Here is a 26278-nt window from a genome sequence, read left to right as displayed (position 1 = left end):
AGATCTAAGGTCACAACGAATCAAATTCTACAATGACTTCCTACTGTAAAACTGATTAGGTTGCTAAGTATCCTGCAACCATTCATTCTCACATTTACACACAGATGTTTCAAAATTCACATGGTCATCTGTTCACTTGCTGGGAAATTGATGTAGTGCTAATAAAATTCCTGTTGATTTCAGGCAGAAATATGTCTAGAGATTTATGAAAGTTCTCCCCGAGGAATTTTGATATTTTCCCTCTATACCCAGGCAAGGGCTTTTCTGTGCTTTGAAGAGATGCAGATTATTCTACTTTATAATTTCACAGCACAAAGGTAGAAAAAAGAATCACAACACAATCAAGATTCATGGCTTCAAAAATATATTGCTCTTATTTTATTTTTCATCTACTCTCCACTATCTTTCCACTTTATCTGATGTCTCTGAGGGATTAAAACTGTGCCTCCTCTGCAAAGAGATGCTTTCCACATCGGTACAGAGGGCTCACCACTACAAAGTTCCTTCTTTGGACTCATACTATCAGTCCTTACATAGGAATACTGAATTTTTTACAAGAATTTGCAGAGAGGATTCTTATCCCTGAATGGAAGAGATGAGTGTTTAGATGGATAAGGAAGTGGGTTGAAAGCCTGCATCCAAAGAGCTATTATGATCAATGTCTCTAGGCCCAAAGGAAGATCAATATTGAGTGAGGATCCTCAAGTATCTCTACTGGAACAATAAAATTAGGTCCTGCACCTGAGTGGGCAATTGCCAGTAATAATGCAGGCTGTGAAATAATGGATCAAGAGCAGCCCTGCAGAGAAGGATTAAAGTGTGTTGATGGATGAAGAACTGAACATGAGTTGTGGCAATGTGTGCTTGCCACCTAGAAAGCCAGTCATATCCAGTTATTCATAAAAAGCAATATGGCCAGCAGGTTGAATGAGGAGATTCTCCCTCATCCACTTTGCTCTCAGGAGACCTCACCTCCATCATCCAGTTTTGATGCCCCCAGTACAAGAGAGACATCAACCTGTAAGAGCAACTCCAGAAAAAGACTCATAGTCCAGAACATCTCCTGTGAGGAAAGGCTGAGGAGAAGAGAAGGCTCTCGGGACACCTTACTGTAGCCTCTTCATACCTAGAAGTGTTTATAAGAAAGATGGTAGAAGACTTTTTTTTTTTAGCAGGGCATGTAGCAACAGAACTGAAAGAGTTTTAAATAGAAATTTGTTATCACAAGAGTGGTGAGACACTAGAGCAGATTGCCCAGAGAGGTTGTGGATGTCCCATCACTGGAATTTTTCAAAATCAAGTTGAATAAGCTTTAAGCAACCTGACCCAGTGCAGGATGTCCTGGCCCTTAACTGGGGGTTTGGACTAGATTATTTTTAAAGGTTCCTTCTAATGAAAACCATTCTGTTACTCACCCTAAATTGAAAAATTGCCTTTATTCATTTGCACACTTGTCTCCAGACTGTCGATATTCATGGTCAGGTACATTTCATTTTTTGGTTTCTCAGACATCAACTATACAATGATGAGGCAAACTGAGTCAGTCTCAAAAAACTAAATGAAACAGTGGTGTGCCACATTTATAATAAGACAAAAAGGACAAACATTTTTATATATGCATGTATATAAATTTCTAGATTGTGTGTATGTATATTTTATAAAGCATATGTAGTTACATACTTTCTAGACAGATTATATCCTATAGCATGTACACTATGACTATACAGCCAGGATATAAGGTAGTACTTAATGTTGATTTTTCTGTACCTGTGTAGTAGTATGTGCTACAGTAGTAGCAGCCCTGAAAACAGCAGTTTGACAACTTTTTTCAATACCATTATATCCCACTATAAAAATCTTTAATCTTGTTATTAATAACCTAAACACAGGTCTTAGGAATGTGATGCTCAGATCTAAAGTATTCAGCTTTTAATTTATCTACTGCATAGTGAAATTTCTGAGCTCAAATCATGCAGATGAACTTAAAATTTATAAACCTACATAACAGTATGCTTTGCATGTATAACTTCAAAGGCATTGGTGGGTTGCAAGGAAGACTCCTGCATTTTGCTCTTGCTGTGTTACAAAAATTTACTTCGTCTGGATGAGACTCAAATTAATGTGACTGAAATTATTATTAATATTCTAATGTAGAGTTACAACAACATTATTTATGAAATGACACAAAATTCAGAAAATTAAACGGGTTGAGTTTTAGTTTTGGAGACCAAGACCAAACTCAGCCTACCTAATATTAAGCACATAAGTGTTACTTGCCCAAATATAAGTGTCACAGCAATTAGTGATAGCTTGGTATCTGAGACCATCTGCATGAGGCTAAATTGTGATTTTTGTTGTTGCACACATTGTTTCAAATAATAGCAGAAGAGAAAGTTCCTCACTTCAGATTCTGGAATAGATCTATCAAACTCCTAAAGTCACCATATAGATTGTCTCAACAAATGTAATCAAAAGACAAATTTAAGAAGGAGACAGGACTGGACTTTTTTTTTTTCTTTTATTGCAGTTAAACTTTAAATATGAATTTCAACAGTATTTGAAATTATTAAATACCTTAAAGTACAGAAAAGGCAAATAATAAATCCAAATTGGAACACATTACCAATAATAGATTGCAGTATGTCATGACTGAATTAATTAAAAATGTGAGGTCACATATTTAATGAACTTTAGAAACCTGCAATCACCTTTCATCTCCTAGGCTAATTGAAACCAGATATATTTATAGTGCTGTGTTGTAAGGTGGTGTAATTCAAAAATGTAAAGCACAGTTGTAAATATCTTATTTAAACACTGTACTGCCACTAGTGTAGCCAGTAATAATTGCCTGTGGCAATTTGTTATGTCTACTAGGTCTTGTACTGCTTCAATACAATTTGATCTACATATATTTCATGTATGTTTATATACAATCTAATCTATAGAGTCTTACAGACTAAGAAATTTAAATTGAGGACACTTTTCAGTTAGAAATCAGGTTGGAGATAATACAGGAACAAAAAAATCTCTAAGTGATGAATAGTGAGTAAGTTATGCCTGCTTTAATCTGATCCTTTCTATCCTTGCATACATTATAGAGTAGCACTCTGTAAGAAAACATGGAAATATGCCCAGTGCAAAACATAATTCTTCAAAGGTCAGTGGTGTTTAAAAATGGATCAACATTTTCTTAATAGCTTTGTCCTTATTCTACCTACGGGCAAAATTGAGTTTAATATTGTACTAGTTAAGGTACTTCCTAATGTTAATTCATAAAAATTCTCTGTAGCAAGTTCTGTTCCACAATCTTTATTACATGTTCCTCTTAGCTACCTTTCTAACACATACATTTTTCTCGTTATTCCCTAAGGACTTATTGGGGGAAAGAAAGATTCAAATAATACTCTAGAGGAAGCATTGCTTACATTTACTTTCCGCACAAGCAGCCCATGTAAAACACATAAGGTATGTTAAATCATAATTTCAGTGGCAGAATAAAGTGAATTGTATAGCAAAGAAGAAAAGCAGTCAATAGAAATTAATAGGTGCAGTACTGTTTCAGAAAAAAAAAAAAGCAAAACTAGTGACTAAACACAGTGAAGAATATGGTTAAATTATCTAGGGCAGTGTAAGTGCTAGCCCATGAAGACAAAATACTTTTAGAAATGATTCTGAGTGTCTAGAATAGCTGAATGTTGAAGCAAAGATAATCTTAGGAGCTCAGAGTCAGAAGACCAAAATTGTTTGAAACTTTGGAAACTGAAACAAGATAGCTTAGAAGGGATCAGACGGTAGGGTTGCTGAAAGAAGATGATCAAAGAATCCTGTACTGCTGCAGGAGCAGTGGAAGATGATTGCTGTGGAGAGCTGTCACAGGTATGTATAGTCTTAGAATGCATTAACAAAATATGATACATTTTAGATACATTCCTAGATATAGTCCAATAACTTACAAACCACCCACTGTGACTGCTCCTAATTGCTTGGGCATGATGTTGCACAGGTTGTAGCTCTGTCCTAAAGAGATTGATGGGGATTTGCCCAGCTACAGCCAGTAGAAAGGTTACTGTCACCTTTTACTTTCCTAACTCTGATGGTTTTTTAATTTAATCAACCAGTAAAATGCTTCCTAGGTATTGTTGCAATCCAGTTTGATTAACAGCACCATTGTGTTAATTTACATTATGGCATGGATCAAGGCAGCTTTCAGAAACCTAACACTCAGGAACTACAGTGAGCGCTTTAGATATATTGTTGTTAAAATTTCCAATTTTTCAGGCTTTCTAGGAGTCAAGAAAGGAAGACTATGGTCACTGATGTCCATGGCGACTGAGACATTGACCACTACCCTCTGGATATGTCTGTCCAACCAATTATCCACCTAACAGTCCACTCATCAAATCCAACACCCTCCAATCTAGAGAGAAGGATGCTGTGGAGGACTGTGTCAAAGGCTTTACAGAAGTCCAGATAAATGACATCTGTAGCCCTTCCCTTGCCCACCCATGAAGTCACTCCATCACAAAAGGTCATTGACTCTTTTTCATATTTCCTGGGATAGTCTTAGCTAAGTAACTATATTCTTTATGTTACGAAGACATATCTTAATGAAATTTTAAACTGTTGTAAACCAAATTATTTAAATAAAGTAGTTTTAAAGAGATGTTCATTAGAGATGCCTTACATTTTTAGGAGTGGGGTTGCTTTCTGACACTTATACACTGGCATATATCATAAGTGTCCTTAGGAAACTCCAGTGTCTAAGTGCTAATACTATGAAAATCTGGGGAAATTTGTTGCCTAAACATACCTAAACATAGGTGTGCGGCGTTATCTGAGATGCTCTGGATTTTACCAAGGTATCTGTACAGGGCTGGCACATGTGACATTGTATATCCAGGAGATACACCTCCTTCAGGGAACATTTCATGGGGTCCAAAATGATGCTAGGCACCTATGACTATGGAATTGCATCCTATGCCTTGGCAACAAAGTTGGCAAAGTGCCTAGGGAGTTATTCAGCACAGCAAATGTAGGAGTTTGCACTGCTTGAGAGTGATTAGAACGAATGTCTTGACCTCATGAAATATATTTTATTTACCAAAATATGGGTAGTAAAGGCTCTTTGAGTTGCTGTAGATAAACTTTTATGACAGCTGAGCCAGAGTGATCTGGATTGTTGCGCTTTATGCACCAGTCCTGAGAGGATGTCTCGGATAACCAAGGATTTTCCACAATGTTGCCAAACTGGAAATGTCTGTAGTCAAGAAATAAGTCTTTATTTGTTAAAACAGATTAAAATTCAAGTTATTTTAGAGAATAATTGATACAGAACTGAAGGACTCTTTTTTTGGAAGGCAATGTCATAATGCATAATGCCTGCAACTTGAAATCAGACAAAGTCAAGCTAAGGTTATTCACACTCTTTCTGGCATGACTAATCACAAGTAACATTGGAGTATTAGGTCAATAAGTAATCTTGATTCACTACAAGTTCCTTTAAGATTTGATATATTTTGATTTATATTAAAATGTGTTCTAATTCAGGACTTGAAGAACAAATAAATCTATTCAATTTCATTAGATAATGAAAATATTATGCAAATAATCAGAATAGGTCACATATTTAGATTGTGACCCTGGGGCCTATAATATTTTTGGAGTTCAACACTTCTAGGAATGGTGTTACAAGAGCTTGAGGAGCAAAGACACATGAGGGAATACAGCTTTGAAGTGTGACCAAGAATTGCATGTTTACAAAGCTAAGACAGTACTTGCTTGTATTAACAGCTTAAAAAGAAAAAGAGAAAAAATTGTGTGTATTAATTTTCATTGCTGTCTAATTGGAAAATGCTACCACTTTCACTGCTTTTTTATCACAGCTCCTATTTGCATTATGAATATCCATAGAATAAAAGTGACATTTCATCAATAACAGGGGGTTTCTTTCTCAAAATCTAGATGGAGATATCTGAAATAATGCTATCAATAGCCTGCAAGAACCACATGAACTACTCATTATATGTCATTTGTGAAATACTCCAGAAAAAAGACCGTTTCCCTTTTATGGAGGGATTCACTGAGAGCAGACAACCACTTTGTGGAACTTTCTAAGTTCTTTCTCTGCAGTGGAGCTGTAGAAGGCCACATTGACAACTTTTGTGTCCCTGGTTTATTATTTCTGATAAGAAAAGGTTGGTAAAGGACTTATTGTAGGACAGTTTGTGTAAATGCCATCTTTTGTTTACTCTTTGACTTCGACAGCATCTGATTTCCTAGACACACAGTAGCAATGTAGGAGGAAAGTTAGCTATTACTCACAGGCTGCTGTCAGTTTAAGCATTCACAACCTGTCACATCTTGTGAGAACTGAAGATGCAAATCAGTCTTTCTCTGCAGTGGCTTAAAAAAATGTGCCAGGTGGAATGTATTCCTTTATATGACCGAGTTGCTTGAAAGGCAACATAAATCTACTAATAAATGTTCATTAATAACACTAATGATCTCCTCTCTACTACTGAGAAAATGTAGAATACACAATATCTAGAAATCTGCATTCACCTTAAGGAGACCTTTAAAAAAAAGCCCAATGAAGTTACAGAATTTTCTTTAAAATTTACTTTTTTCCTAAGTCAAAATTATGTGGCATTTACCTTTCCCCTTTAATTTTCTTACTACTAGGTTTGCTCACTTCTTCAGCAGTGTTTCGAAGATTACTTCAGTAGTCTACCTTTGGTTTTATATTGCAAGGACCTTTTCAGGTCATATTTTTTAAAGTAAATTGTCATTAATATGTGTAAAAAGATGTTTGTGTCTTTATATATCTGTCTATCCCCACTTACTCATAAAAATGTTCACATTTGTTTAGACTAGAGGGTTTTAATCTTACATTTAAGTACCAAGCACTTAAGACAAAGTGCTACCACTAATCTGAGAGTAGTCTCTTAGCAAAATATACCATCTAAATAAATTTGCTAGTTTAAAGCATGAGTACATACAGTTTAAATTTTTCTTTTTTTTTAATGTAAAAGACACTGTTTTATGCAAATTAAAGATTCATTATCATTTTGATATTTACATTTGCAAGATACACTTGTTGATTTTATGAGGTGTTGATCTACTAACAATAGCCACAATAATGCCCCAAACTTTAAGTGTGAAAGGTCTCTTTTTTTGTCTTTTTTTTTGCCATCTAGTTTCTGTATGACCCTATGCCATTCCATTTATGAGTTTTTAATGAAGCAAAAAATAGTAGATATTTTAAAAAGTTTATGGCAAAGGAGCAATAGTTCCTTTTCTCAGAGAGATGCCCACTATGCTACTTCTACAACACAGACTAAAGACTCTCATTTTGTATTTCACTGTCTGTCTTTCAAATGCATCATTCACTACTTGAATTGAGCTGTTTTCATTTAACCCTCTGACCACCAGACTTCCTCTCTGGCTCTGTGAAGCATAACTCTGAACTTTATCTGTGGAATTACATTCTGTATGATGTGATTGGTACATTTTTGCTATCAGGATTGTTGCACATTCCTTTTATAGCAAAAGAGAATAATTTAGACTTTATGATGGATAGGATTTAACATAAGTGCAGAAAAATGTTTCAGACCCATCTGTTTCCAAAGAATTTAAATTGTCACTTAAAAAAAAAAATTGCAATACTAACACCTACCATGATGTTCCCAGATATGATAGTGAACTCCATGGGTTATGGACAAGAAAGCACTACATGTAAGTAGACCTACCTCTAAATTTAAGCAGAATTAACATGTAAATATGGCAGCTAAAAAAATATTATTAATTTTTTGCTAGTGCTAATTAAAGTTTATTTTCTTTTAGCACAAATGTTTATATTTTAAATAAAACTGAGGAAATGAAAATATAAATTTTTGAATATAAAAAAAAGTTCTATCTTTTCAAACATTTTTGACAATTCAATTCTCATCACACCAAATGTGAGTGGGACTAAATTTCAGTGGCTTCATTAAAATATTTTTAGTTAAATGATATCCATACTGTAACTTATTTTTACTATCTAATTTTATTTTTTAATGTTGGGAACTGTCAAGTACTTTCTGAAAGCATTTTGCAGACATATGGTGCAGCATGCTTGTACCATTGAATGCCATCTGCTGTCTAGGCTTAAATGTACACTAATTTTACTTTTAATTCGTAATGAACATGAAGAATGAGTGTGACCCATGTACTGCAATTTGGCTAAGTCATTGGCAGGTGTACTTTTAAGGCATAAAACATATTTGTAATTATAAAATGGCTACTTACAAGTTCCCAGGTGGGTAAGTAGCTATTAGTAACAAATAATTGCATGCCATCCCTTTATGTTCCCAACAACAGTACTGGGACAAAAATGAGAAAGATGAAAGCATGAGGCATTCCCTTACTAACAAGCATATGGAAGTTGTACAATTTGCATTGCCAAATATAAACCTAAGAAAGACTTTAAAACATTTGTTTAACATGTAAATGGAGATCATAGCTGGGAACATAAAGGACGTCCAAGAAAAATTAATGTGTGCACATGCTCTAATTTATCACCCTTTACACCACAAGATGAAAAAATTATCCAGAACAAGTCATGCTGACAGTTTTGACCCTCATCCAGGAAAAAAGCTTAATGCTATAGTAAATGTATCAATTGTGAACGATTCATCAGCAATATGATGGAGAATCCCAATGGTGAATTGTGTTAAGATGTATTGTTGTGTCTTCACTGAAAACAGTGACAGACCAAACCTTCTGTGGAGGAGCTGAGAGACCTGGGGTTGTTTATTCTGGAGAAAAGGGAAAATCAAGGTATAGCTTATCACTCTGCAACTATATGAAAGGAAACTGTAGCAAGGTGGGGCTCCTCCTCTTCTCTGTGGTAACATGATGGGACAAGATGGAACAGCCTCAAGTTGCAACAGGGGAGGTTTGGATTAGATATTAGGAAAAAATTCTTCACCAAAAGAGCTTTCAAGTACTGGGACAGGCTGTGCAGGGAACTGGTGGAAAATGGGAAAGGTGTGTAGATGTGGCACTCAAGGTACATGGTTTAGTGGTGGACTTGGCAGCATCAGATTTACAGTTGAATTCACGATCTTAAAGAAATTTCTCAGCCTAAATGATTGATTAAAAAATAACAATAGAAAAAATCCCCAAAATTGAACTGGAAAAAAAATATTAGAATGTTTAATGTCATAGTCATGCCTTGCTAAATTGCAATGCACATAATAAGGAAGAAATACTGCTGTTCATGTAACTAATGGAACCTGCATAGAAATAGAAGTTTTCTGGTTTTAATGTCTTGAATGAATATTGCTTTTTTTCCTCCTTCCATTGAAATTTAGTCTTACTGTTTTTCTTGTTATTCTGGCTGGCTTTCTGCTTTCTCCTGGTAATTTATTCAGTCATTAGTGGCTGTGAAATTTAACAGAAAGATACAACTTTTGAGGCTGTGTCTATGCTGTTTTTCTTAGGAGAAAATCCCATGTCATGGAAATTATCCATTTCACATTGTGGCCTCATGGTTTGTTATATACTTCACTCGTGGCACCCCCTCATGTCAGAAGCTTAGTAAGGAGGAGAGAAAAAACTGGGCAGTGTACAGGCATGTTGATACTTAACTGCTGATGTGCAGAATCTGTAACTCTCCTCACATATGTTATCACAGATGTTCCACCAACATTGCTGAAGGGCAGCAGAGAATCTATCTTGGAGACATCTGGAACCACCTCTTGTGGACATGCAGAAAGGTTCTGATGTCTTCTCACTGAAGACACCCCTGCTGCAGTCCAGCTGCTGCCAAAACCTTGCCACTTAAACCTAATACAACAATATTGTTACCTTACATGTGAATGCTCTGCAGATTCACACATCTAGTCTGGGTGGGGGTGTCCTTATTCTCTGCCTGCTCTGCAGAGCTATGCTATTGTCAGAATATCTATGTGTGTCCTGTGTGCAGTTAAAATTAAATTCTTCCATTTCCATTATATGCAGTTTCAGTGGTGAAAAATGCATCAGGCATCAGGCATCATCACCCGGATCTCTTCTCTTCTCCAACTTTTTACAATAGATATGTGTAACGCTTCTCATGTATGATTCACAGTGAATAGAGCTTACATATGCACCTTACCATTGAGCAATTATCATCCATCTCAGACAGAAAACAACAGTAACAATGACAGCAACTATTACTGTTGTTGTTATTATTATTATTATTATTGTACTATACACCCGTATAAGCACCAATATCATTCCTTAGATGAACATAAGCCTGAGTTTCACCAGACATGGATGAATTCTATTTCAGTGTTCTGTGAGAACAAAGCTGTAACCTAGAAGAATGTATAAACCAGCCCATTTGGACGTCTGTGGATGAGGTTTTCTCGTAGCTTGCTAGGCGCTTGAACACTAGCCAAGGTTACCCATCAAAACAGAAACAGTACTGTAAATGTGATACCAGTGGTGCTGTGGCTAAGATATTCATATTGCCCAAAATAGGAGGATAACTTGGAACATTGGGAGGGTTCCTGTCCAGCCCCGTAGACTGGATGCTTACTACAGGCCAGATGGCATTGGAAGTACTTCTTTTTGCCAAGTTTTATTTAAAAGCACTTTGTCCACTCATAAATGTGTCTGTGCCATAATTAAACTAAAGTATGTGGGTAAACTCAGAAGTCTTAAAAAGTGCATTTCTGATTCAACTTAAAACAATTCTACAGATTCCTACAAGTGAGGTTTACGCCTCACTTTTTCGATCATTAGTGCAAATGCTTGTGTGGATTACTGGTGAAATAAACGATTCAGGGCATCACTAGAAAACTGGTCATTGATTCTATTCTGCATATAGGCAAATTGAGTGACATGAAGCTCTACCTAGGTTAAATAACCACCAAAATACATATATGACTTCGATTTAATGATTGAAATAATTAATTTCCTTAAATAAAGTTGATATATATTTCATAGAAATGGGTACTGAAATCCAATCCTGAGCTGAGTTTTTCCTTTACTAGAATAAAAGTGTTTCTGAAGCCCAAATATGAGCTGGTTTGAATGAAAAATTATAATAAAAACATTACTGAAGTGTTTATTAAAAGTAGCTATAACTCATTTTTCAAGAGATGCAATAGCTAAATTTGCATTTATTCAAATCTTCTAATTTATTTTTGTGTATTGTAAGATTCTGAGCACCTTCTAAATGAAGATTTTTTTTTCCACATAAATCCAAAGATTTACGTCTTTAAATTTAGAAGCCTAATAAATTAATAGTACTCCAAGCTCACTTTACAGTCAGAAGAAAGAAATAAAAAATTTCCAGAGGGACATGCCATATAAGATCCAAATTGCTTTCTGGAGATGCTTTACTCTTTTTATTGATTACATAAAGAGCCTTGACACTTCTGTAATGGGATGGATGAATCTGAAATACAATAACTAGTGGTCTTTTTTAAACTGAATTAGCTGTACTTCCAGTTTTTTCTTTATTTTCTTTTTTCGATCACTACTTTGCCTTTTTTTATTACTATTTTCATCCTTCCACATCTTACAGTATCTGTGAATGTAAGTTAAGGATGGCTAGTGTCTTTTTTTTGACTAAATAGATTCATTAGAAATCATAGAATGGTTTTGGTTGGAAGAGATCTTAAAGATCTTCTAGTTCCAACCCTCCACTTCCATGAGAAGGGACACTTTTCGATAGACCACGTTGCTCTAAACCCCATGTAGCATGGTTTTAAACACTTTCAGGGATGGGGCATCCATGATTTCTCTGAGCAACCTGTCCCTCGTCTACACCTTCACAATGAAGAATTTCTTCATAATAATATCTAATTCAAAATTGTTCTCTTTCAATTCAAAGCTTTTCTCGCTTTTCCTGGCACTACATGCCCTTGTAAAAAGTCTCCCTCCCTCGTTCTTGTGGTCTCCTTTCAGATAGAAGGCGGCTGTAATTAGGGCACCTTAAAGTCTTCTCATTTCCAGGCTAAGCAATCCCGATTCTCTCAGCCTTCCCTTATACTGAGATGCTACATCCCTTTAATCATCTTGGTGACAACCCCTCAACCTCTACTTCTTCAGCTGCTCCTTATAAATAGCCATTGAAAGGCACAGTTCAGTCATGGGATTGATTCCACCAAGTTTCAGAAAGGGCAACAAGGTCATAACTTTCCAGCAGCAAGGTGGCTTCCAGCTCTTCCTATTTGTCGTTCATGCTGCATGCATTGGTGTAAAAACACCTCAGCTGTGCTGTTGGCAGCACTGCCTTTCCAGAGGAACCCCTCTTTATTCCTTTAAAATATTTCCCTGGTGTTTTGCTGTTGGCTTCTGTTACTGGATGAGTTCCTGGCTCATCTCTGCAAGACTGAAAGGATGATCTGCTGTGGCCAGCACTTTTCAGAGCCACTGGCAAAAGGCTCTTAATAGAATCCCATGCCTCTAACCTTTGCACATCATCTCACACCTTGCCAGGGATAAATCTGATATTGTCTAATTCTCCTGTCACATCTAGTTAAAAGCTCTGCCAATGATCTCTGCTGGTTCTTGAGCAAAGACTTTCCCCCTTGGTGGGAAAGGCGAGTCCTGTCTGATGACAGGATGCTTGGTGCTGCACAGATCATTCCCTTGTCAAAAAATCAAGAACTTTGGTGGTGACACCAACCATGAAGCCATGTTTAATAGACTCATCCCATCGTTTTTTCTAGTATTTCTGCTCTCAGGAAGTACAAAAAAGAATAAAGCTTGTGCCCTAGAGTCCCTTATCAACTGCTTCAAGGCCCTAAACTTCTTTTTGACTGCTCTTGGAGTATGCGTTGTCACTTCCTCCCTCACTCTCTGCATGGAAGATCAGTCATGAGGCTGCACCAGTCTAGAAAGATTTCTGGAGACAGCAAAATTCAATCAAGCAAGCAAGCAAGTAAATATAGAAAAGTAATTTATTTTTCTCTATTCTCTGACTTACCAATAATACACTTTTTATACTCTTTTTGTCATAAATCTTTCTTGGAGCACAGGGCCAAAGAAGTAGGTTTCTCACTACTTGCTTAGTATGTGAAAAGATAAGGCACATCCTTCTACACATGTTTTATTGTGCATTCTATTATTTTGTATGTCTATTAAGGGTTAATGATCTCAATACCTTTTGGAGTTTTTTTCAGAGAAATTCACCATTTGTAATTCCATGGGCAAAATTTTATAATAGGCTGGACCATCTATGTATTTAGAGCATATTGAACTCTTGAAGGCACTGAACAGATTCAGTTCTCATGGGCTTTCAAATTTGACTTTGCCGATCATGGCCTTCAGCTACTATGGTAGCACTTTTCTTAAACATCACTGCCAGCCCTTGTAGTCAGCATAAAATATTATAACCAATACCTATACAATGTTGGAGAGGTTTAGGCACTTTTAGGCTGCCTAGTCAACACACTTCCATAACATTAAAGTAGTTAGTTATCTTCAGTGTTTTTACTCTCAAATGTCACATGTGGAATAGAGTATTCTTATCTCCATTTCCAAAAAGGCCAGTGTGAACACTTGTTCATTTAAAATTTAAATTTAAAAGCTAAATTTAAAAGCTAAATTCACCTACCTAAACATGGTGGCGGTTAAAGAAAAAACATATCATGTTAGTCCACATCTGAATAGTTAGCTACGGTTAAAGTGCTTGGATAGAAGGCTCCTGAAATCTGGAATGATTCAGACTCACATTTTGAAAAAGTGGATGAACCTCTGTACTAATTAATATGCTAATACAGTACTTCTCTGTTTAATTTATATCCCCGTGAAAGCAAAAATCACACCTTTAGGAAGCCTGTGTCTCTGTCTTACTGATTTCACTTAATCTTAACAAAAGCTTCCAGTGCCTACTCCATAATCTGTTGAAGTCCCTCATATTAATTTATTTTGTTAATTTATTGTATGAAATCAATTAAGTTACAGTTTTTATTATGCTATGATGAAAAAACATGAATATTTATCACATATATGATAAAAAGTTTTGGACAACAGAAACAAGGAAGCCCAAAATAGAGGACTGTTGGATAAGATTCAGAAAAATCTTTGCAACAACGTAGATGTGGAGGAGAATTAAATATGAGAATCAGAAAGGAGTTTTGAGAAAAAAATAAGAGTAAATTAATGAGAATATTGAATATGAGAACTGAAAGCTAAGAAAAAAGGGGGAAGGAAATTATTGGGAAAAAAAGATTCTTCTATCTTAGAGAAAATGGAAAAGAAGGAAAAAAAAATTGCTAAAACCTCGGCAGTTCTTGACAACATATACAGGTTTTTTTGTGGTTTTTTTTTTTTTTATATGACAATGGCACCACAGATTTGGCAAGAAATAACTTAAAGGTTATCACAGAGTCACAGAGTTGTTAAGTTTGGAAGGAACCTCTGGAAGTCATCTTTTCTGACTCCATGCTCTAGCAGGTTTACCTAGAGCAGGTTGCCCATCACCAGTTGCAAACTTGCTGATATGCTCTTCCCTATTTTCCACATCAATAGTGAAGCTGTTAAACAGCACTGGAGCCAGTATTCAACCCTGGGACAAACACCTGCTTACTGGCCTTTCAACTAGGCATTGTTCTACTGTTCTGCTCTTGTCCCAGCTTCTAGTCGGTTTACAATCTACCTGCTAATCTGGCCCATACAACAGTTTGTCTCTGAGAATCTTATGAGAGGCAGAGGCAAAGGCTTTACTGAAATCCAGGTAGAGAGTAATGACTGCTTTCCCTAATCAACCTTGCCAGTCATTTTATTATAGATGGTGGTCATGTTTTCCCATTCATGAAACCATGTTGACTATTCTTTTTGATCTTTGTTTCCTTAATACTTTTTTTCCTGTCATTCCTTGTTGTCACTATCTTTGTGGCACTGTAAAAGAAGAAATTTCTTCACTTTTTGAGTTGTTATTACCTTCATGACATTTAAATCTTTGCTATATGCTATATTATCAGTGATGGGATATGATAAAGTGATTACGGAGTTCAATCAATAATATTCCAAAATACTTTATTTTGAAAAGTTTAGCCAGTTCAATAATTCTTTTGTTTGTAGGTTCTGTTTCATTTTTCAGAAGTTAAAAATGAGTTGTGGGGATATCCCTTCTTATCGGTAAAATGGTACAGATTTTATGGAAAAGTGTTTTTTACAGTGGATGGAAGCAGACTTTTTTTGACTTTTGTAGTTAGACTTTTATAGTTTTTCTATATTTAACAATGGCAAGCATTATGCAAGACAGCTTCATAGTTTTGTTTGTGATTGCAGGAAAAAAACATTCCACTAATCTCTTTGGCTCCTATATCTTTGTTTGATCAAGTGTGGGAATTCCACTTGAAATAGTCACTTTAACAAATAGTAAATGAAGCCTTTGGATCACAGAATATTCTGAGCTGGAAGGGACCTGTGAGGATCATTGGACCAAAATCTTCACACCTCACAGGGCAACATAACAGTTAAACTGTGTGTCCTGAGAAGGAGCACTAAGATGATCAAATGACTGGAGAACCTCTCCTATGAAGATATGAGAGAGTTAGGACTATATGAGAGAGTTAGGACTAGTCTGGAGAAGAGAAGGGTCCAGGGAAACTTGATAGCAGCTTATGTGGGGGAGGCGTGTGGGTTGGATATTGTGCCTAGATGATCTTTAAGGTCCCTACCAACACAAACAATTCTACAGTTCTATGAGCTAAGAGCATTGTTCAAATTCTTCTTGAGCGCCAACAGGCTTGGGGTCAAGACCGCTTTCCTGGGAAACTTGTTCTAGCACTTGTCCACCCTCTCAATGGTGGTCCCAGACAGAGCCATAAGCCATTCCCTAAAATCCTTTCACTGGACATGAGAGAGAGAGGGAAAAAAACCCCAAAAAACCAAACATATCCACTGTCTTCCCTTCATTCCCAAGATGGATAAACTTATCATAAAAGGACAGTAAGTTAATAAGGCATGATTTTCACTTCATGAACCTGTGTTATCTTTGATCAATGTCTGCATTGTCTTAAAGTGCTTTTCAACAACTCCCAGAATAATTCTGTTCATAATTTTACCAAGCATGGAATTGAATCTGAAAGTCTTATAATTACCAGGGTCTTCTTTCTTGTCCTTGAAAACTGGAAAAGCCATTTGCTGGCTTCCATTTGAGCGGAACCTCTCCAGATTTCCAAAACAACACTTCCAATTCCAGAATCTCCCATATGTTTTGTAGGTGCACATGGGAAGGTAAGGTAGATGTCCAGGGACAGCAAAATGTAGTTCAACCAGTTGCTCATCATCTCAGAATTCTGGATACTCCTCAATCTGTTTCACCTTTTTCTTCAATCTGGGCACATCTCTCAGTCATTCTTTCTGCTGCCTTCACACATGAGGGGAAATCTCAGGCACACTCTGCAGACAAGAACTTGGATATCTGCTTCCCTTGGGAGCTGTGTTTGGGTAGCTGGTCTGGTGCTAGAACTGAGAAGGTACAGAAGACATGACATTCTGATGTGTGTTCACAGTGACTACAGCTTCCTTGGGGAGAGTAGAGCTGGGGGCAAGACTCTGGAGTCAGGAAATCTGGTTGGTGAGGCCACAGACTCCCAGCATCTTTGGTGTTCTTCAGACTGTCATCCTCACTGCTGCCTGGTCTCTCCATTGACACAGCCCTAGGGGTTCAGAAACCCCCTCAGACAGTCCCCTCTAAGATACATCATAAGCCTCACATGCCTCTCAGAACATGGCAACTACTGTTGCTAATCTAGGCATCCCATGGTTTGACCTGTGATACAGGCGTGATGTTTGACTTCTTAAAGAGTCTATTATCAGGATTTGTGCATCTTCTCAAGATGAGGCTGCACCAGAGGGTACTATTAGTAGGTAATGGAAGAAATAAACCAAACCAAATAAACAAAGCATAAACCCCACCAACCTACCAAACAAACATATCACAAGAAGACTTTTTTAATGGCCTGGTAGTTACGACATTTTCGCAGTTTAGCCCCAGCCAACAGCCAAGCCTCATGGATGCACTTGCTGCCTCCACCAGCAACAGGATGGAGGAGAAAAAAAGAAGAGTAAAAGAAAATTTTGAGATAAGGAGAATTTAGTAGGGAAAGCAAAAGCCTCACACACAAGCAAAGCAAAACAAGCAATTATTTCACTGCTTCCCATGGGCAGGCAGGCATTCAGCCATCTCCAGGACAACAAGGCCCCAAGACACATAATAGTGACTTTGGAAGATAAACAGCATTTCTCCTCCTTCTTTGTCCCAGATTTAAATATTGAGCATGATGTCATAGGGTCTGGAATACCCCTGTGTCCATTTGAGTCACTGTCCTGGCTATGACTCCTCCCAACCTCCCATGGATCCCCATATTCTTTGCCAGTATATCAGTATGAAAACCAGAAAAGGTCTTGGCTCTATTTAAGCTCTGCTTAGCAACAAAAAAAAAAAAAAAAATCTTTACATTATCATCCCTGTGTTCAGCACATAACCAAAACACAGTCCCATACAGCCACTGTGAAAAAAATAACTCTACCTCAGCCCAAACCAGCACAGACTCCTTTAGAGTATGTGGAAGAGGTGGGTTCAAACTTCCTCAAGATAAGAAGAAATCTAACATCTCAATTCCTTTCCATTAATCTATTGTCTGCAGTGTAGTCACAAGCTTGGCTGTAGCCCTAACCACATCTAGCCTCTGTCTCTCCAGAGCAGTTAAATACTCAAGGAGCTTTCTGGCTAAATAAGAAAATGTTCAATGAAATTAGAGGAATACTGGGAGGTTTTGAAAAGAAGACAGACCAAATCACTATTTGGACTCAGTCATCTAAAGCCCACACTAAATTGGATGGGGTTTTAGCTGTTTGAAACCTTGAGTTATTAAATGATTGAATTACTAGATGTCATAAACACTGGCACCTGGCCAAATTGAAAAATATGATGATAACCAGCTTTGTTCTACTTCTAACAGCTCATTACAGCATGAAAAATGAAACTGCCATATTATTCCCTGTCACAGATGGTATGCACAGGTTGAAATTAGTATTTATTAAGGTAATATAATTCCTTTTATCCATACTTTCCTTTTATGTTACAGAAAGAGGCAGGTGATTGACACTTTTTAAAAGAAAATGGCCCAAGCCTTCTCACTCTCTTTAAATGGCTATATTCATAAAAGAAAATTCATACTTAAAGATGATATTTTAAAAATGTTTTTTAGAACAAAGCAAGAAAAACCCAAAGATTGTGGGTTTTGGGTAATTTCAGTTTGAATATAGTTGAAAGTGGCTGTCATATTTTACAAATCATAGGTCTGCTGCTGAACAGTTAGAGAGGATGTGCTGTCAATCAATGTTCTAATTTCTTTATTTTACCAAAAATTCAGATTATGATTCATACTTTTTCTCCTCATTTGCTAGTTATTCCTTTCCAAGAAAGAGTAAGTTTGCACCAGCTTCCTTGTTCCTTCTACCTTCAAAAGGATATGGAGGATATTCTGTAAAAAAAGAGTAAAGGATGTTTGCAAACCAGGGAAACTTATGCATGCCCCTTCCTCTGTCAGTCCCCTCTCTTTTCCTTATTTTCTCAGATGATATTGCATAATTTCACTGTAGTTTAATAGTTTAGCCCAACTGTAGGTTGAAGTTTTGTCTTACAGAAGCCAGCACCATAGGCAAACACATTGAAAGGCAATTTCCATTTCATTTGCTTTTGCAGTAGCTCTTCATCCCACGAGTTGTTTTCCTGGGTTGGGTTCTGGCCAGCTAGTTTTCACTACAGACCAGTTTAGCATCTATTCAATTCTTTAAACCTAAACTTAGGGGAGAACAGTTGGTAGAATGAAGACCTCTGGAGAAAGAATTGCTATAACTTAAGATAGACAAAAATACTGGAGGAGAGAATTCATCTGCACCAATTCTGAACCTCTGAAATGTGGATGTGTAATCTGAGCTAGCCCATCAAATCTTCACTATTACTAGTGGAGAGAAAAAGTGCAACTGCAGTGCATAAAAATAGATGCCTACTGTGACATGAGGTACTGTGACACATGTTGGCCTCAAGGCTTCTACTTTAACAGGGTGCAGATCTCATTGAAGTGCTGTGCCATACGGCTTCGTCCTACTCAGGTGTATTGCACAGCCTAGAGAGTCACAGACTACATCAGGCACTTCTGTGTGAGCAGCTGAATCCCTTCTGAGCAGACCAGCTGGTCTACACTCCATGTCTGATTTTGATCTAGCAACAAAGATTCCTATCCACAGATGCATTTCTAGATATAGCATATAAATATATATATATAAATCTTATTCCCATAGCCAATGTATACATCATAGCTATTTTACATAAAATATTATGTTACAGTTAAAATATTTTATGGACAGACAAAGCTAAATATGTAACACTGTAGATTTTAAAGTGCATTCATTGAACATTATGATTAAGATATTTCATTGGGCATACATGGGAAGATTCTGGTAGCAGGTGGACTTTGTGAGAAGAGATCAGGAGCTGCCCCCTTGTCAGAGTCAGCCTCTTCCATCTGGCTCCAAAATGGACTGGCTACTGGCCAAAGATGAGCCAACCAGCAATACTAGTGGTGCCCCTGCAATAATATATTCAAGAAAGGGTAAAAACCTCTACAGCAGCTGTGAGAAAGTTTAATGTGTAAATGTGAGAGAAACAGCACCTTCAGAAACCCTGCCAGTGAAGGTAGGGAAGGAGATCCTCCAGGTAGGAAAAAGCCTTCTTCTGCAGCCCATGGAGAAGACCATGGCAACATAAATTTCCCCTCGGTAGCCCATGAGGACTGTGATGGAGCAGATATCCACCTGTAGTCCTTGTGGGACTCCATCCTGGAGCAGGTGGATGCATCCTGAAATAAACTGCAGCCCATGGAGAGGTGGTGCCAGAGCAGGCTCCTTAGGGAAGATGATAGAAGTGTTAGGTGGGAAGTAAAGCATGGGAATAAGGAAAGAGTAGAAGGAATGTAGTTTTAGCTTTGTTTTATTTTTCAATATCCTATTCTGTTAAAATTAATTGCTAATAATTTAGATTAATTTCCCCAAGTGGAGATGACTTTGCCTGTGGCAGCAATTGGTGAGTGATCTCCCTGTTGCTTTTAATCACATTTTTTTGGGCACCTGGCAGGTAACAAAGAAAAATCCCCTCCATATTTTTATCAAATAAAAAAATTGTTTTATCTGAGATGGAGCTCAAATCTAACGTACTGTGAAGTTAAAATCTGGCATACTATTACATGGACTATATGGAATCTTCCTTGTGATGTTAATTCTGTAACAACTTCTTTGTTATCAGACCAAAAAAAAGTCCCCAAATAGAGTAAACTAAGAGTTCTTCCTTCAATAATTCAGGGGTTTTTTTTCTTTGTTTTTTTTTTTCTTCTTTTTTTTTTTAAGGCCTGGAAGAAGGTAGAGAATATTTTTATTGTAAATTTTAGAAATTATACATAGAAAACATGAGATTAGTATCTGAGCTACACTTAAGGCCATGAGTTAGATGACACCCTTTCTCATGAATTAATGCAAACTTTTCTTGCTATAAACAGGATGAAAACAATCAGCATAGCTGAAGCATAAAGCTGCCAGTTCTGAAGATAATAATAATACTAGTTCACAGCTGTATGGTTCTTTTATTCATGAAGATTGGTCCTATTGAAATGGAATTGTTATCTTAAATTGCAGAGGAGCTTTTAGTCTACTGTATTTTCAGATAGTTCTATTTTTCAGACTGATGTTTTCTCCTCTCAGTGGAGGGTGATTTTTTCTCCTCTCCGCTGATGGGTCTTGGGATTAACTGATCTCCAGACTGGCGCTGGCAGTGCTGCAGGGGTGCCTGTGCCCAGTCCCATACCCAGTGCCATGGGGAGTCTGTCTCCTGGATTGGCCCCTTGCACCTGCATTGCAGCCTGTCTCTGGCCTCAGCTCTGGCCCATCTCTACCCCACTCTATTGACAGGCCACCCCCAGCCCCACTTGGGTCACCCCTTTACTCAGGTGCTGTGGGACTTCACCCTGGTCAGTGAAGACAATACCTGTGCTGAGTCACCCTCAGCTCCCATCTAATCACCCTCCTTGGACCAGCTTTGCTTTGCACCACTTGACGAAAGAAAGAAATGTGTGATGGGTTAAGAAGAACCCAGTCAAAAAAACAGGCAATAAGGTGTCAGTTCATGCTGAAGAGTTTCTGTGTTTTACAGAGCAGTGTACAAGTTCCCTGTGGAAAAATGACTCAAGAAAGTAGAAAGATGTTAAAGAAATAAATATATAAATGCGGGTAATTTTTATAGTTAGGTGTTATATGTTAGTTGAAATGCTTACAAATTTTTGTACTGTATTGTATTCTTCCTGCAGCAAAATAAGGTGAAGCCAGGAAAACAGGTTACATGCTCTGATACAACAAACCACCCTCTTGAGAAAGGGTGGTTTACTCAGAGGAGCTCAGAAATAATAGAGTGAGATGAGCAATGTCTCAAAAGATGTGTTTGAACAGACCACTGTTTAGAACAATATCAGTGTTACTGAGAAACTAACAAGGGGGATGCAGAAAATCATAAAGTAACATTCAGAGAACAGAACAGCCTTGTCTTCAGGCTAACAAACTCAGCTTCTTTTAAAAAGGACTTGAAGGAAAGTCTCTCAAAGGATAAGAAAGTATGGTTTCAGTGTTCTTCTCTGGAATGTGGTAACATGTGCCTTTGCACTGGCAATATCTGCCAAAAGACAGAAACATTTTTGATTTGGCCACCAAGCTATACACATTTAGGTTTGAAGCGCAAACAAGCTACATCAAACACTTCAAAAGTGAACAGCTTTTAGCAACACCTGAACATTCTGCCAGTAAATAACAGAGGGGCATTTTGTGATACCTAGATAATGGCTTCATAGCAATAACAATAGCAACTGTTGAAAAAATATATATAGAATGGTATCTGTAGGACACGATGCAAAATGGCAAAACGTTTGCTGGCAAGAGCTTCCTTTGGTTGGTGAAAGAATATTTTTTATTTATAAAATCAAACTGAAAGTTATTTCATATGTCAACAACACAAATTAATTTGCTGATTAGAAAAAAAGTAATACTATCACCATTTTATGAGTTAGTCAAGGAGAATTGCAACAGAAATTGTGGCATATTGAATCTGACTGAAGTCATCAATGCCATAAGAGAAAGAAAACATCGATGTTGATGACCATCAAAGGAAAATGACTAATTACAAACAAGGAAAGGAAAATTAGCCTGAATTTTTAGACATTTCAAGAGTGGAGCAGAAAGACACCTGACAGTGCAAATACATGTTTCTGTCTGTGTGTGTTTATTTAAACCTGGTCCTGCTCACTGCCACAGGTTTGAAATATTACTGTCCAAATCTGATTCATAGCAGTCACCACAATCCACTTAGAATCAAGACTTTTCCAGGATTACCAAAAGCCAGAAACCTTTATATCCATTGTATTTAACTTTGAAGAAAAACGTGTGAATTACATTAAAATTATGAAGCTTACAAAGAAGATAATAAAGAAAGTGTAGAAAAGGGTAAAACATTTTCAAATTTCAGGAGCTTTCAAAAGATACCGTAATGGAGCTTCAAATGCCCCATTTATACTAATTCAGGATAAAGTCTAAAAAATGTGTTGAGGAAAACATTTTTGCTAAATAGCAGGGAAAGAAAGTTAATAAATTCAAGTTTAAAAATAAAATCATAAAAGTTCTTAAAACCTGACAGGTTAAATTTGAAAACACAGTAAGTCAGTACAAAAAGAAGTGTTGAAATGTATTAAAAAAGAAAAAAAAAAGGGTAAGTCATTCTTCAAGTAGATCAGGTGAACTAAACTTGATGGGAACTTTATAAGGTCAGTAGATGATCAAAACTTGAGATGAGTGTTCAGAGAAGATAATGTCAGAGCTGGAAGGTTTAAGGATTTCTCTTCCATCTTTACTCACAATGAACAAGACAGAAAGTTTTACTACTTTGGCAAGTATTGTTCTTTTTTTTTTTTCTTTTTTTTCTATTTGGGGGGAGAAGGGTTGCATCTCAGCTTTTTCTGGTCAGTAATTTATCAGGAAAAAGAGTGAAAAGAAATAGTTTTCTGTAAACATATGGCATCTACTCCAAATCCTATACAAAGTGGAGAACTAAATACCTGAATAATTAATTACATTTTATGTTAGGTTATGTGATAAAAAGTCAACTGCGCACCCATAAAAGAAGCATGGAGAAAGAATGGCAGAAAGAATAGCAGATGAAGGAGCCCAAATAATTAATTGCTCTGCCTGCTTCTAAGCTAATTGCAGAAGCCATAAGCCTATGAAAGACCAATCCTAATATGCCCAGAAAAGGACGGGGGAAAAAGTCAGGTGGGTACCCGAATTTCCCAGCCCCGCAGGAGAAGGAGGGAATCAAGAGCAGTGCTGCAGAGAAGGACTTAATGATACGGCTGGATGAAAAATTGGGCATTAGGCTGTAATGTGGGCTTGCAGCCCAGAAAGGCAACCACCCTGGGCATCATGAAAAGCAGAGTGACAAGCAGGTTGAGGGAGGTGATTCTGCCCCTCTACTCCTCTCCTGTGAGATCCCACTCGGAATACTGTATCCATCTCTGAGACTTCCAACAAAAGAAGGACATGGGTTTATTGGAGTAGGTCAAGCAGAGGGCCACAAAAGTGATCGGGAGGATGGACCAACTTACCTATGAAAAAAGGCTGAGAGAACTGGGGTTTTTTAGCCTGGAGAAAAGAAGGCTCTGAGGAGAACTCATTGAAGGCTAACTGAAGCCTTTCAGTACTTAAGAGGACACTTGCAAGAAAAGACTTTTTACCTGTACTCACAGAATGAGGGGCAATTGCTTTAAAATGAATAGGGTTAAGTTTAAATTTGACATAAGAAATAAATTGCTTACAATGGAGGTGGTGAAATACTGGAACAAGCTGCCCAGTTAAGTTATGAATGTCACATCACTGGAATTGCTTGAGGTCAGTTTGTAAGGGGCTTTGAGTGATCACAGAGTGCAAAATGTCCCTGCTTTTGTTAAGAGTTTGCACTAGATGGCCTTTCAAGGTCCTCTGCTACCCAAACAGTGACTCTGGGATTCTATGATTCTTGTGTCTGACTGTACAGCATAACTCCAAAAGTTACAAAAACTGGTAAATACTGAAGGGGGAAAAAATCTGCTATTGAAGTAGCAGAGATGAAACCAAGCATGAAGAACTGCAGAATAATTTTGGAACAGCAATGAGGTACTCAAAGAATAGCAGATGAAAGTAAATCAAGATAAATGTAAAGTGATGTAGAAAATTCCATATTTTATGCACAGTCACTGGTTCTAGTTGGATGATTATGTACTAAATAAGATCTTGACATAATAATTGTTAATTGTATATAAAATATAAGTACAGTAGTTCTTAAAAGATTCACATGATAGGAATTATTGGAGAATTAATTCAGAAGATTAAAAAAAAGAGTTTTACGTTATTTTAAAGACAATAGCAAAACTGAAGACTTGTGTCTATGAAAGTATGAAAAGGATGTTGATGTAAATTACCTTTCGTATGAAAAATTAGTAAGTTTATGTTTAAATATAAAGTTATACTTCATCTGGAAAGGATTTAAAGGGAGTGCATAGAGGAGGGAGGATCTGCAGTAATTTCAGAAAATTAGTGACATGGCTATTTTGTTTTAGAGTATGATCATTTATTAAGTTTTCTGTTACAAGAACTGAGAGGTTTCCAGTGAAACTAGAGCTCTCATCCTTAAAAAAGACAAACAGGACCATAAGCTAGGAAGATAAGAAAAACTAAAAAACATATAATAACTCACATATATCTACCAAATAATAATTGAAGTTAAAAATAAAAGTTAGTACCCACAGAAAGATGGTGTGAATGCCAAAAACAAGGTTTTTTGGTTTTTTTTAATAATTAAGATCATTGAACTCTAATTAAAACCAGTAAATTTAACACAATTCATTGTTCTTTTTTAACACCATAGGTTATCCATCATGAAAATATTTGCTGGTGGTGTTAAGTAGATAGCTCAGAAGGAAGTTTACCCTCCAGAAGCCTAGGAATTCTAGACAGAAATCTGTCCTTTACCTAAAGATAGAGAAGACACTTCTAATGTATTTCTTCTAATTTAAGAAAGATACTCACTACAGGTAAGTCAGACTCCATCTTATAAAAAAGCTTTGTGATGGCTAAAGATGACCTAAACTAATATATGTCTAAGTAGCTGAAAGTTACCGAATACTCCAATTTCTTTTAATAATAAGATGTAAGATGTTGAATTGCCCTATTGGAGTCAAAATCATAAAATCTCTAGAGTTGCTTTCACAAGATACCAAATTAATTTAAATGGCAGAACTCAATAATTCCTATTGAGAAAATGATAAATTGAAATTGTATCTGCATTGTTTCTTTCATGTATTTAAAAAAAAAAACAAAACAAACAAAACAACATTGACTGGGGCATCTATGCAGTCCTGAAATATAACTCTGTTTATACTTTGAAACTGATTTCACTGAATTTGGACATTTAATTGCCAGCTTGTTAGTTACTATCTTAAGGCAGAGGCTGTCAATTAAGTAGACAGTGAAGGAAGCAGTAGTTTATTAGTTGTTACTTAATCTGAGCAGTGTTATTACTTAAAAGAGTTGGGAAAAATAACAATGCCTTAAGTAGAATTAATTGGAACATGTTATTTCCCTTGGGCTCATATTAATGCCACCAAACAACTTTTGAATTAGTAAAAAGGCATCTTTTTATTCAAAGCTCAATATAAGTGTGTATTCTTACTCATTAGATTTATACTATGAGCTCATATGTTGATAACTAATAGTATCTATTAATATGTCAGCATCTGTGTGAAGGTGAAGAGGTATTCACATTGTATATGTTAGTGTATAAGAATTCAAATAATTTACTGTTTCACAGCATCACACAGTGGGTCAGGCTGGAAGGAACCAAAATGGGTGCACTGGCCCAATCTCCCTGCTCAACCAGGGCCATCCCAGAGCACATTGAGCAGGATTGTGTCCAGTGAGGGAGACTCCACAGCCACTCTAGACAATCTGTTCCAGTGGGTGGTCACTCACACAGTAAGTAAGTTATTTCTCATATTCAGGGGGAACTTCATGAACATCAGTTTCTGCTCAGCCCATTGCATCTTATCCTACTGCTTGGTGCCAGTGGGAAGAGTCTAGCTCCATTCTCTCGGGGTGGAAAGTGTCTGACCAATTCAGGGGTATAAGAAAAGGAAATCAGCAGAAGAGATTTTCTGGC

The sequence above is a fragment of the Ammospiza caudacuta genome, chromosome 2 (assembly GCF_027887145.1).
Source record: "Ammospiza caudacuta isolate bAmmCau1 chromosome 2, bAmmCau1.pri, whole genome shotgun sequence".
NCBI lineage: Eukaryota > Metazoa > Chordata > Aves > Passeriformes > Passerellidae > Ammospiza > Ammospiza caudacuta.
Note: the sequence above shows the minus strand (reverse complement) of the source record.